The sequence below is a fragment of the Acanthochromis polyacanthus genome, chromosome 4 (genome assembly GCF_021347895.1).
Source record: "Acanthochromis polyacanthus isolate Apoly-LR-REF ecotype Palm Island chromosome 4, KAUST_Apoly_ChrSc, whole genome shotgun sequence".
In the NCBI taxonomy this organism is placed as follows: domain Eukaryota; kingdom Metazoa; phylum Chordata; class Actinopteri; family Pomacentridae; genus Acanthochromis; species Acanthochromis polyacanthus.
The window spans coordinates 42,585,210-42,598,755 of record NC_067116.1 but is presented as its reverse complement, the minus strand read 5'-3'; positions in this window follow the sequence as shown (position 1 = coordinate 42,598,755).

Genomic DNA, 13,546 nt, shown 5'->3' with positions numbered 1-13,546 from the left:
CGCATTGTGCTAGTACATGATGTACTTGTGTCGGTACAGGCAGTGACTGTATTAAGCACGGTGGTGAAAGTACAACTTTTAGAACTCTGGTGTCCATCAGTATTTACACTCAAATGGGCTCTAAGTGTGCCCTTTAACAGACTTGATGTCCTTCATCACTCAGCCGTCCATCTTGCTACCAGTGCACCTTTCTCCACCCTCCATTGTGACCTTTACAAACTGCTAGGTTGGCCCTCCCTTTACACCAGGCGACTCCAACATTGGCTTTTACTCATCTACAAGATCCTGTCACAAGGTTCAATTCTAGGCCCTACTCTGTTCTCCCTTCATATGCTGCACTTGGGTCAGTCATAGCAAAACATAATCTGTCTTTCCACTGTTATGTGGATGACATTCAGATTTACTTACCAACAGAAAGGGATTCACGAAGAAATGTTACTAACTGTACATTAAAGCTCGTGTCCGGAGTTTGAATCGCAGCGTCTCCCAAAACACTGTTGGTCCCACCCTCCCTCCCTCTGATTTCGCCCCTTTATTTGTGCATGCACGCAGTACCTGAGAGAAGTGCCCCGAGTGCTGCAGCATCTCGCCTGTTTTGCTGTTTTCCACTCCTCTACATTTAGTACATTTAGTAAATAATTAAGGAATTACGTTAGAATGCTGTATTGAGTCTAACTTGTCCTAATACCAAAATAACATGAATCTGCTAGGACGAACAAGTAAAGTTTCAATATGTGATTACACTCGTGTATCCCTCTCGATGACGTTGTTTATCAAACTTAGTGCATTTACGTGTGTATATGTGTTACATTGTTTATTTATTTCTATCTAGAGTTCAGAATTGCACGACTCCTCTGACGAAGAGTATGTCCCAGACGCCCCAACATCTTCCTCCAGAGGTCGGGCATCTAAACGAAGCCGTCAGGCGGGCTATGGAGGCCGTGGTCGGGGAGCGACGCGAGCACCCCGAGCCAAAAAACGTCCTGCAGTCTCTTGGCCTGACAAGCCGTGGGATTGGTAACTTTTCTGGAAGTTGCTGATCCCTGATGCTCTCTCCTCCACAAGCAAAACAAATGTGCGCGGTTGCGTAGTGCGTAGCTCGCCCACCTCTGCATGGGCTTGCTTGCTGTGCACGTAACCGTTGATTGACAGCATGACAAAGCTGAAGCTCGAACTTGATTGGTCGGCAGCAACCGGCGCTTTTTGGAATAACATGGGGGTCTATGAGAGGAAGGCGGAGCTCAGGAATAAATTTTCATATCGTGTCATACTAACATTATATTATCGAACTAGACTAACACATTTAAGCTTTGTTAAACAATGATACATAAATTGAAAACAAATGGAAACTCCGGACACGAGCTTTAAGGAGTGGCTGTCATCTTACCTTTTAATTTTAAATGAGGACAAAACTGAATGCATTGTGTTTGGGGGTACTGATTTTGGTATATCAGGTTTTGGTACAATGACTTTCAGACTGATGGTCAATAATCTTGGAGTGAAGTTTGACAGAGGCTTGAAATTTAACAAATTGACACAGTAGCCAGAGCAAGTTATTTTTTAGCTACAACTTTTTGCCAAAATCAAGCCTTCTTGTAACCGTACCGACCTTGAGAAAGCTATTCATGCATTTATCAGTTCAAGACTGGACTAGTGCAATATACTTTATACTGGCATCTTCCTGTCTTCCTTCAGCTGCCTGCAACTCGTGCAAAATGCATCTTTTAACAAACCCGTCCAGACGTGAGCACATCACCCCTGTCCTTTACTCTCCCCACTGGTCTCCAGAATTGTTTTTGAAGTTTTATTATCTGTTTTTATAGCGCTTGACGGTCTTGCTCTTCCATATATATCTGAGTTGTTAACTTTACGGGACCAAAAAAGAGCTCTGAGGTCATCTGATCAGCGGCTGCTTGAAGTACCCAGGTCCAAATACAATCATTGTCCTCATTTATGGGCACCAAAAAATATTGTTTCCTTGTCTGAAAAAAATCCAAAAAAAAATCAGCAAAAAAATTCCCCAAATTTCTGAAAATCTGCCAAACCTTCAGGAAGAAAATTCCAGTAATTCCTTAAAAGTTTCCCTGAAAAGTTTTATTTAAAAAAATCTCCAAAATTTGGAAAGAAAATTCTTGTAAATATGTTTGAAAAATGAGGAAAAATGAGGGGAAAAAAACAGTTTCACCTGAATGATGGAGAGTTTCACTGCAATCTGCTCTGAGAAAACATTAAAACACAAAACCTCATTTATTCTGCAGCTTCAGTCTGTCTCTGGAGTTTATTTAGCTCTTTATGGAAACCAGTTTCTGTCACTAAAATAATAATAATAATAAAAGATGAACATTATTGATGTGTTATTGATTTTTAAGTGAGGAAATGTAATCATTATTTTGACTTGTACTTTATGACAAATGTTAAGCTGTCTTGGATAATGTTCAGGGTGGGCTGGAAAAAAAGCACTTGCTTCATGCCCATCCCATTTTGGTTATGATGATGAAATTGAGAATATAATGTTGTGTTGAAGTCTCTGACCAAAATAAATTCATTCATTCATTCATTCATTCAGAAGTTAGTCAAGATTAAAATACATGCAGAGATTTTCTTTTAAATTCAGTCATTTCATTAAAGTCAAAACTATCAAATGAAAAGTTGGAATAATGAGATAAAATATCAAAGTTATTAAATAAATCGATGTTTATACTGAACAAAAAAAATTGGAAAAAAAAGATTAAAGATTAAAAGAAAACAAAATGTTTTAAATGTCGATTTTGAGTTACGAAGCAGAAAAAAGGTGGAAAATTATTAGAAAAGTCAAAATTCTACCTTAATTAAATAAAGTCAAAGTTACGGGTAAACGAGTCAAACATGTAACGTACCAAGGCAAATTCAGAGACTAAATATTTAAAACATTATAATAAATCCTTCCTAAGTCATAATGTGGACTCAGATAACAGATTATTTCACTAAATTGTGTCTGATTTTCTTCTTATTTCTCCTTTAACCCTTGTGTCGTCCTGCAGGTCAACAGCATTAGCTAACACAATGTAGCATTAGAACACAGGAGTGATAGTTGCTGGAAATGTTCCTCTGTACCCCTATGGAGATATTCCATTAAAAATCAGCCGTTTCCAGCTAGAATAGTCATTTAGCACATTAACAATGTCTACACTGGATTTTTGATTAATTTAATGCTATCTTATTTGGGAAAAAAGCTTTTCTTTCGAAAATTAGGATAAATGACTCCAAACTTTTGAACGGTGGTATATATAAACACCTACATCCTGTAAAATAAGAGACCTGCTGCCAGTCATGTGTGAGAGAACAGATTTTCAGCAGGAAACCAGCATTATTCTCTATGAGGAAGTAAAACTAACAGAGCGGATGCAGGAACTATGATGTCTCTCTGGACGAGGCCTGGATGAGCTCATGGACATCATTGTCTTCCAGAAGGAAGATCCAGATAATGGCAGCAGCAGCAGGATGTCATTTTCTCTGACAAACATCCACAACAACCCAGCTTCACTGTCATGACTTCGAACTGCATGGACTGTTTTAAGGTGGCTAAGACAGCAGTGTGTTCATATTTGTGTTCACAGAACAGATGGGCTGACTTGAAAACTCTGGAAATAATCAGTAAAGTTCCTCTATGAATCTCAGTTTGTCTCACAACTGAGCCATTAACATGACTAATATTTACAACACTGCCCCATAGTTGTGTTTTAGTTCAGTCATTCCGTTGCATTTAAGCAGAGGAAGACACATAAGTTAGATGCAGTTTGGTAAACATCACATTTACAATAACTGTCTCTTAAAAATAAGTCAGAAATATCACAGTTTTTAAGATCTGCAGTATCTAGTATCTCACTGATCTACAGTAACAAAGCAGTGTTTCTGACCTTCCTTCGTGGTCTGTTTTCAGCGTGATGAAGTTTAATGGATCTTCTTTTCGCCGAAGACCTTTTGACTCGTCACAGCAGGAGAAGCACAGGTGAAGACAATAAAGTGACAAACGACTGAGCTCCGTTCAGCTGCTTCACATTCAAGATCCAGGCATTGCACAAAGGCTGAATGTAACAATGATCTATTGCAAATATACCAGATCATTTTGCATTGTATTCACCAATCAGCTTTTTTTTAATGATATCATCTTATGTGCACGTTATAAGTAAATTACCGTTCAAAAGTTTGGGGTCACCCGGAAAATTTCACGTTTTACATGAAAACTCTTACTTCTATCCATGTGCTAGCATAACTGTACGAGGGTTTTCTGATCATCAATGAGCCTTTCAGCACCATCAGCTAACACAATGTAGCATTAGAACACAGGCGTGATGGTTGCTGGAAATGTTCCTCTGTACCTCTATGGAGATATTCCATTAAAAATCAGCCGTTTCAGCGCCTGTGTAGCTCAGTGGGTTAAGCAGGTGAACCATGAACAGGGGCTGGTCTCTGACGCAGTGGCCTGGGTTTGATTCCCGCTCGCGGCCCTTTGCTGCATGTCTTCCCCCAACTCTTCTACCCATTTCCTGTCTGTCTATCTCTCCTATCAAAAAAATAATATAAAAAAAATCAGCCGTTTCCAGCTAGAATAGTCATTTACCACATTAACAATGTCTGGACTGTATTTCTGATTAATCTAATGTTACTGACAGCTGAAAAAACTGCTTTTCTTTCAAAAACAAGGACATTTCTAATTGCCTCCAAACTTTTGAATGGTAGTGTGCGTCAAAGAGGAGGAGGCTCAGTCTGTTATTTAAGTTTTTTCTTTTTGCAGAGTCTATAAACCATGCAAACCAAACAAGTTCACATCTATAAATTTACACTGCATCACTTCTAAAGCAGCATTTAGGTATCACCTATGTTGCTTATTTCATTACTTCCTCTGACAGCATTTATCTATTTGCATTTAGCAATCAGCTGCTGTGTTGATTATCATCCTAAAATGTGCCACAAACAAATTTTTCTTTTTTTCTTTCAAAGTGCTCCTTAATAATTGCTCAACAATCAGAGAGGTGAGAGTGAAGCGTTTCTTTCTTCTTTCCATTCACAAATCAAAGTCAGATCTGCCTTCACATGGTGACTTCAGCAGGGATCGGTATTGCAGCATTTTATCAGAAACGAAAAGAAAATGTCTTGTAGAGCATAATTAGTGTACAGTGAAGAAATCTTCTCCAGCACAAAGTCAAACAACCACTGACAGTAAATGTTGAGCCTCATGTGTTTGGTAGAGCTCCAGATGAATGTACTGCATAACAGTACATTAAGTGTTCTTTTCTGAGAAATAACTGTGGAAAATTGACACAAAAAAGCACAAATTTATGATGCAAAGTGTCTATATCTAGTGGGAACAGCGAGGAATGTCCTCCTCGTCTTCTTCTTTTCAAACTGTAACATTAAATCAAACATTTCTACGTGACTCTGCTGCATTCCCAAACGTGTCAAGGTTATTGGATGTGCTTCAGTATCAGTGTTTTGTTTCTTCTTCACAGTCAAACACAGTTTATCATCATCTTAGTGGGCAGATGGTGTTCCTATCGCTTCAGACAGCAGATCTGCTGGTGAAGAGACCTCGTCTAGATTTGTTTTGGGGATGTTTTAATGTCATGACCTTGCGCTCTGTGATGGAATAAAACTGAAAAAATAAAAGAGGTCTAAGTGTTCTAGGTTGAGTGAAATATTTGGAGATGTGAGTTATTTTCATGCGGAGAATGTCAGAGGTGTTATTTGCACGAGATATTTATCAGTTATCAAAGCATAAATCCTTTGACTAGCATTAAAAAAAGACATGAATGTTAAAAATTTAAGCAAAAGAAGCAACAGAAGCTGTGACCTTACAGCAGGGATGTCAACTCATTCCACAAAGGGCCGGTGTGGCTGCAGGTTTTTGTTCCAACTAAGCAGCATCACACCAGACCTGACTCATTTAATTAACCGATCTCAGTCTCCAGACAGGTGATTGGTCAGACTGTGTGCTCCAGGCCACAGCATTTAGTTCCAACATATCTACAGCACACAGTCTGACCAATCACCTGTCTGGAGACTGAGATCGGTTGATTAAATGAGTCAGGTCTGGTGTGATGCTGCTCAGTTGGAACAAAAACCTGCAGCCACACCGGCCCTTTGTGGAATGAGTTTGACATCCCTGCCTTACAGGGCAATCTACCGTCTTTAGGCTTAATTATCCAGAGCTTTCTGTAGAGGGAGGCATTGCATTACAAGTGAACGGACAGATGCAGGGAATCAGCTGTCAGACTGCAAGTAGAAACTGCACCCGTGAAGTTTACTGCAATAAAACCTGTCAAATTACCTCCAAACACAGCTACACATGACTAAACACTGCATTACGATGACGTTCTTTTCTAAGAGCCGCTTTCTTTAATTGTGATAAATGCAAAAAAAAAAAGGGCCACTGTATACTGTTAAATCTTGATTATCATGATGTAAAAACACTCAGTCTTACTGAATGTCTCACTCTGAGCTGTCAGATGCTCAGACAGAGATGGATGGCAGCCTGTCCATCTGCTCAGCTCACATCTATGTCAACGCCTCGGACACAATGTGCTCATTATGGACCATGACACAGACTGGATATTGTGCGGCGGCTGGTGTAAAGAAAGGGAAAGCTGTGGCCCTTTGTGAAGTGGGTCAGGTCTGTGAAGGGGTTAACACTTGCTATGTCAGCAGAACGATGTGATTTGATAATTCCCATAACCGTCCGAGAACCAATGGAGACCCACCAATTATCCCATGATCCTTTGTCTGGCACTAAGCACCAGACATTTGTTGGGGTCAGATTGGATGCCATGTGTAATGTTGGTTTGCATTAGCCTCAAAGCGTAACCAGAACCCCCCCCCTCACCCCACCCCATGTAAAGTTTTCAGTGGAACCTCATGAGAACATCCTTCAACTGGAGGAGAACATGAATCCATACATGTTCCCAGAGCTGACGGGATCGGTTACAGCAGCACGGTCTGGACGTAGTTTATTTCTATTTTTTTTTTGCTAACACACAGTTTGGCGTTCGGGTAAGAAGAGCTGAGATCCAAGCATGTAGGAAGCGCTCAGGAGGGATAGTTTTCACGCCTAAATGTTTCCTCTGCGTCAAGAATCTGGTGTCGCAGCTCTTTAAAATGTGCTAAATGAGGCGACGAGGAACCTGACGGAAAATTCTGAGACGGAATTCTGTTTCACAAGAAAAACATTCAGGTTGTGTTTCAGTCAAATGTCAACATTCCAGAGAAACCTCTCCATAGTTCAGAATTCAGAAGCTGTAAAAGCCGCAGGTGTTTAATGTGCAGCTGCTGATTTGACGTGTTATTTCTATGTGATTTGAGACGATATCACTTCCAAAATATGGCAAAAACTGATCAAATGAACCAAATTCTTGCTCAATTTGACAAACTTTTCACCACTAAGAAGAAAATAAGTTTTTAAAGAAACGAGGAACTCGTTTCAACATGGCAGCTCAGATCTGTGGACCAACAGAAAGAAAGAATCTTGACTGTAAGTCTGCAGATCAAACTGCCCTTAACAATTCACAGTGAGCATTATGTGTCAGATATACCTAGAGGTGGATAAAATTGATGTGAAAAGCCCAAATTCATCATGTAACGTGTAAAACTCCATTCAGAAGCTGTAGAAGTTGCAGATGTTTAATGTACAGGTGTTGATTTAACATTTTACTTCCATGTGGTTTCAGATAATTCCACGTAAAACGGCAAAACTTATCAGAAATGACTCAAAAGTTGAACTCTGTTGCACTTGAACAACCTGAAGGACACACGTGGGTGTCCGGTTGCATACTTTTAGTGAGACTCTATTTGCGAATTGACTCCATACAGGAATTGTGTTACAGTAATCTGCAAGGTAAAACTGATGTAAAAGCCACAGATTCATCATGTGAAGTGTAACATTTCCATTCAGAAGCTGTAAAAATTTGCAGGTGTTTCGTTTGCTGCTGCGAATTTAACATTTTACTTTCATGCTGTTTGAGATTACTCCACGTTAAAACATCAAAACTCACTAATAGTGAATATAACGTTGCAAATTGTTGCACTGGGACAATCTGTGCAACTTAAAATTGACATAAAAGGCATAAATTCATCATGTTAAGTTTAATTTTTGGTTAAAATGCTGTCAAGGTTGCAGGTGTTTAATGTAAAACTACTAATTTGGCATCATTTTAAACACTTTTACCTTCATGTTGTTTGGCATAATTCCACTTAAAATGGTAAAAGTCACTAAAAGTTCATCTAACATCGAACACTGTTGTATTTTGACAGCCTGAAGGTCGCATGTGGGCGTTGAGTTGTGTGCTTTTAGTGAGACTGTATTTGCAAGTTGACTCCATGTAGTAATATACATCTATATATATATATATATGTGTGTGTGTGTGTGCATGTGTGTGTGTGTGTGTAGTCGTCATGTGTGCGTGCTGTGGGTGTGCCCGAGTGTGTGATGTCATGGCCTGGATCCGGGTGATTCTTTCTCGTCCAATCGGTGAGCAGCGGGAGGTTTTTTGTGGGGGAGGCTGTCAGTGAGTGATTAAAGGATGGGGGAGGTTAAACTCAAACAAGGCTGTGAAACATTGACCTGCAGGGACTGGCTGGTGTAGTATGCAGTCTGTAGTAGTATCACAGGCCCAGAACCTGTCTGCAGCCCTCACAGCGTGAACCCTGTCACGGATGGGGACGACCTGCTGCACCTCAGTATCAGTGAGGACGTCATATCATCGACTATACGACGGTCAGATCATATACGCTTAAGAGATCAGACTCCGGATTCCTTCAAACCTCCTCAAAAGATCAAAGACGTAGTTAAAGAATTTCACAGATGAAGCTAAAGAGACCCCTGAGAAATGAAACAGAACTCTTTCCTAAATCAACTTAAACCATATTATAGAAACAGGAGCCCAGGCGAGTACTGTCTGAAAGGATATTCTGAAAATCACAGGGGTTCTAGCAGATTTACCAAGGATTATTTTACAGGACTGAGGAGTATTTTTAACTCAAATGAGTTAAAACAGTGAGTATCGAGTCTTAGAATGAGTCACTCAACAATTCATTTGATAGATTTTCCATTTTTTTGCTCAAGAAAACATTTGATTACTCGTTAATTCACAGAAAAAAGTATCAAATTACATAAGCACAGTAGAAATGAGGCAAAAACCTTAAATAACACGTTCACGTTAAATAAATGTAGTTTCATAAATAGTAATTTGTTCCTTTACAATGTGTAGCTATAACATTATACCACAAAAATCATTATTTTACAGGTATTTGCTATTATTTTCACAATTTTTACCATATTTAAATTGAGAAAAAATATAATCATTGTACAGCTATTTGACCCTATTTGAAAGAATGAAAGAAAATGTACAGTCAATACATTAAAGATTCAAAAATCCTTGGCCATTCTTTGACTGTGAGAGAAAAGAAAAACAAACATGCTGGAACTATATGAAATGTCCACATGAAAAAAACTGTATTTTTATCAGTAATAATTAGTTTTTGTTCAATGTTTAACCAGATGTTATTTTACAATGCATTATGTACAGAATGGGTTGATTTGAAATGTTGTAAAATCTCTGAAATGTCACTTTTAATAGATAATAAATAAATGATGTCCCCTGACATACAGAAAACACAGAAAAGTCTGTAACACTAAGAATACAAAACATGCATTAATCTGTGCAGGAAGAAAAACCAGAGTCAGTGCTGACATGTCGCAATATTTAATTTGGATCACAGCTGCTGAGAAATTCTGACAAATTGGAAGATATTTTAATCCCGTCTGATGTGTTTGGCTCCAATGAGGAGCTGCAGGACGTCAGACATTCGCTGAAAATCCTTCTTTGGAGCTCTGAGAAGGCAGCAGACGCCACACATCACTGAGATCTTCATCACTAAGAGCTTTAAAGCACATTCAAGCTAATATATGAGCAAGCTTTAAAAGCATTTAGCGTTCTATTGCATGTAATTTCTCAACACTTCAGCAGATGCAACACTGCATGTGTCTGATTCTTGTTTCTCGTGGCTGCAAGACTCGATTATCCTCACCAAGTTCAACAATCCAGTGTTAAATTCTTGATGTCTTTTCTGAATTATATCAATCTGAAACATACGGAGCTTATAGTTTTGGTGATTTCACTGGAGAATCGGTGATTTAGTGCAGTCCAAGGAGCATTTCCGCTCACGTGGGAGCAACAGTTCGCTGTGGTGATACTTTCTGCACAGTTTCACCATCTTGACTGTACATTTGAAAGATATGTTGCAAACTTCTGCAGCAAAGAAAGCCTGTAAATCTGCAAATATGTTCATTTCTCAGCTGCTGTCTGTTCCTAATGCAGCTTATCTCTCAACAGGAAACACACCCATGTAAAGACTAGGAGAAATTATGCAATATTCTACGTAAAATATCATGTTGTGCAAACTGTCGGGGGCTTGCGTCTATTTTTTCATGCAGAAGTAAAAGTGGCAAAAACCTTTGTTTCAATTTAGCTCATTTCAACCGAGAGGTGAGGTCACATTTCCTCTTGTGTTGTTGTTCCACCAATTATCTAAAAGTGTTACACTTTGTTTAGAATGAGGCCTTTCACACAGTGTGAGTCAGGCAAATGATTACTTCCTTCTCATATTTAGAACCATTTTAGCACTTTTTTGGACCCGTGGGAGGCATTTAGAGAATATTATTCACAGTTGAAATATTTTAGATTTTGGCAACGTCATCGCTTGTAGTGGTGCAACACACAAAATCAGTCAGATAGTTTGGTTAAGACTTAAATGTCTTAAGTAATGACGGATGAATTGGCATTAAAGTTTGCATGACTGAGGAAGTCCCCAGCTTTTCCTCCAGTGCCACCAATGGGATCACATTTGTAGCCTTGAAGAAACTGTCTCTCAACTATTCTAATGTGATGAAATTTGGTAGAAGCCTTAAAATTTTTCACATCCTTGCAATATTCAAATAAAATGCAGTCAAATTTATTTATAAAGCACATTTAAAACAGCAAGAGTTGAACCAAAGTTCAAGATTCATGAGGTGTCACCAGCTCACTGTACAGTCAAATTCCTGCTTTGGTGATCCTCATTAACCAAGTGGACACAATGCAAGAAAACTATAGAAATCTGAATACACATGCATACTTGGACTAACAGTGATCTGTGCATTTGTAAGTTTTACTTTGAATAAAGTTACTTTGGCAGCGGTAAAGTGACTGCAGCAGTGATAAGTGATACTGCGTTGAGGTAAAAGAGATGTACATTTTAAAATAACAACCCACAAGACACAATAAAACACAATATATACCTAAAAGACAACAAAATAACAAGAATAAAAGATGTAACTAATTAAGGAATGAAGTCAGGGTGCCGAGCTTTACTTGGATTACCAACTAGAAGATCTGGGTCTTCAGCAGTGACCTAAAAATATTCTGGAATCTGAGCAGTTCTCACATTAAAAGTGCTCCGGAGATTAGGAGTCATCGCCTCATTGATGTCAAGATCTCAAAACATCCAAGATCTCCCAGTTGATCAGTGTCTAGTCGGGATATAAAGATGTGAGAGTTCTGATAAATAAGGTGCCGTCAACCCATTTAAAACCTCAAAAACAAACAATAACATCTTAAAACTAATCCTGGAACCAGCGAGGGAAAGATAATCTTTTATTTGCCTTCTTTGCTTGATAAAAAGAGGCGTTGCTTCATTTTATACCAGCTAAAGACACAACCAATGGAAGGTTAGCCGAACCCTAACCCTAACCCAAACCAAGATCATCTAGTTGGTCAACGCCTAGCCTTCCTATAAAGAAGTGAAAGTTCTGATCAGTAAGGTGGTATTAACCTGTTTAGAATCTCAAAAACCTGCTAAATAACAACATGGTACTATAATGGCATTGGTATTTGACCTAAACAAACTCAATAGATGCCATGAAATGACCAATTATTGACTGTAATGGATATAATGGACAGATATTATAGTGGTCATAGATCAGAAATCCTGATCCATTTCAGAGTCACATACCTGGCAGTTAATAAGGTTGTCTCAGTCCTGAAGGGTTTGGTGAAGGTCGCGACCTTTAAAAGCACTAGGATTACCCTAACCCTAACCAAGATCACCTTTCCATGAGTTCGTATCCTGGACAGAATCTAAGCAATTCTCACATTAAAACTTTTCCAGGAGCCATTGCCTCATTTGTGTCGAGATCTCGAAACATCAAAGATCTTCTTGTTGGTCAAGATCTTGCCAGAATATGAAGATGTGAGAGTTCCAATAAATAAGTTCAACTCCTTTATAACCTCAAAAACAAACAATAAAATCTTGACACATCTTAAATGAAACACTGTAGCTGCTAAATAACAATACAGCAATATAATGGCATTGGTATTTAGCTAAAGACGCAGTTAAACCGAAGAAAACTCACTAAATATTTAATGAAGTTTTATCCATTCTTCATAACATAAGGGAATAATTGTTTTTCCAACACTCGGCATCTCTATAACAGAATAGACGCCATGAAACAACCAACTGAACACTGTAATGGAACTAAAGGGCAGATCATAGTGGGGCCATATATCAGAGTCACACATCTATGAGTTAATGAGCTTGTCCCAGTCGTCCCGAAGGGTTTGATGAAGTTGGCGACATTTAAATGGATGGCGTCCATCCAGAGCTGCCAGGAACAGCTTCTTAGATGACAAACTGTGTAGTTGTGTGGATTAAAGTGCCTGGTTACAGACTAAAGTGACAGACCAGCATCCAGCTGCCAACAACATGTTCTCATCTTTCTCTTGTCATCTGTGGCATCGAGTTATTTAAATAAAGCTGCATTTTAAGGACATTTACAGTCACTGGTCGAAGGAGTGTCTGTGTGCTGGTCACACTATCTGATCACTGTGATTTAAAGTCACAGCTGACCAGAGCGCAGATTAACTCAAATGGAAAATTTGTCACTCAACCTCTTGTGCAGAGCTGGCTCAAGTCAAACCAGAGCAATGGAAATTAGATTTTAGAAACTTTTTCCTCCCAGTTTCTCACAGGGGTGTTTAAGTTTTGTTAATCAGTTTGAGTTTTTTTTTCATGAAAAACTTGGCGAAACATCAACTTCTTTCATAAATGTCTTGTTCTGCACATCACAGATCAACTGCTTCAAAGGAAATGAAAACAAAACTCTTACATTTTGATTTTTGCATCCAAAAATTTGAGATAAGCCTAAATTACAGCTACTTCTCTTTCCAGTCCCATCCTCACTATCTTAGCAGTTAATCGTCCTCTAATTTTATTGCAAACATTCCCCATAGCTGCGACGATAACTCCTAACATGCTAACAAACAAGTCTGAATATGCCTCTTCGCCCTGTCAGTGCTCATAGTTCTGGCTTGAACTTTCTAACAAGTCACATTCCAGCGTGGGAAGACCACAGGTACGAGGGTGGTGAGGAACAGAAGTGAAGAGAAAAAGGGATGAAAAAGAGAGAAAGACGTGAAGAAAGGAGGAGAAAGAAAAAACTGTGAGAGGGAAGGAAAACAAAAACAGCAAGAAGTAAACA